This window comes from Aplysia californica, unplaced genomic scaffold, assembly GCF_000002075.1.
Source record: "Aplysia californica isolate F4 #8 unplaced genomic scaffold, AplCal3.0 scaffold01073, whole genome shotgun sequence".
Lineage (NCBI taxonomy): Eukaryota > Metazoa > Mollusca > Gastropoda > Aplysiida > Aplysiidae > Aplysia > Aplysia californica.
In genome coordinates, this window is record NW_004798343.1 from 24,315 (window position 1) to 25,268 (window position 954).

Below are 954 nucleotides of genomic sequence, written 5' to 3' on the forward strand. Positions count from 1 at the left end.
GAGAGAGAGAGAGAGAGAGAGAGAGAGAGAGAGAATAAAATATAAATTATGTTTCTCTTCACTAGACAGATGTTCATGAAAAAGTAACATGATAATATAGATTCTAGATCTAAATGAACATGGATGGCTAAAATAGTACCCGGTTTTTTTTTCTTCCTCTTTAGCATATTATTATTATTCTCATTTACGACAAAGAAAAGAGATATGAGAAGAGGTGCACCTACCTCCAGTAGAAATTCCTCACAGACGTGCGTGTAAGTGTAAGTGAAAGTGTAAGTGTAAGTAAGTTGGTGCACTATTACTCTTCTGAAGCCTTACCACAACACCACGCGACAAAAATCCACGGGATATTATGCATGCATACCACTGTGGTGCGAACCGAGGGGACAAAAACAACATTTCCCGTGTCCTGACAGTCTGAAGTCTGATTTAGGAGTCCCCCCCAACCAGGCAGGCAGTCAGTCAGTCAGTCCCTGTTGCAGAGAGAGAGAGAGCGCAAATCCTGTTCCGATCAGAATAAGAAACCTTATACTGTACCTAGATCTCGGCACACGCAAGGTACGGCGACCAACTGCATCCTTAGAGGAACGAACGAAATGCGCGCGTCTGTCTGTTGGCGACAAGAGAGAGAGAGAGAGAGAGAGAGAGAGAGAGAGAGAGAGAGAGAGGCGCTAACTAGGGCTGGGCAATGAGTCGCTTTAGCAAAATCCGGATAATATGTTAGTACACCTTTTCGGCAATTAAATGTGACAATGACAATGACAATCTTGATTCATCTCGCAGGGAGAAATTTGTCTTGGTAGTTTACAATGGCAGTAGAAAAGCTTAGACGCACTCACACATACGCACAACAAGACTAGTAAAAATACGTGTCTCACGAGCTGAAACACCCGCACCGTAAAACTCTCTCTCTCTCTCTCTCTCTCTCTCTCTCTCTCTCTCTCTCTCTCTCTC

General features: G+C 43.6%; 1 protein-coding gene across 1 annotated transcript in view; it reads right to left on the reverse strand.

The window, feature by feature from the left end:
- Positions 1 to 559, reverse strand: part of LOC101858146 — a 23,305-nt gene extending 22,746 nt beyond the window's left edge. Inside the window, exon 1 of the mRNA XM_035973237.1 lies at positions 225 to 559. The gene's annotated coding sequence lies outside the window, so the exon portion shown is untranslated. The remainder of the gene's footprint in view (positions 1 to 224) is intronic.
- Positions 560 to 954: the final 395 nt, after the last annotated feature.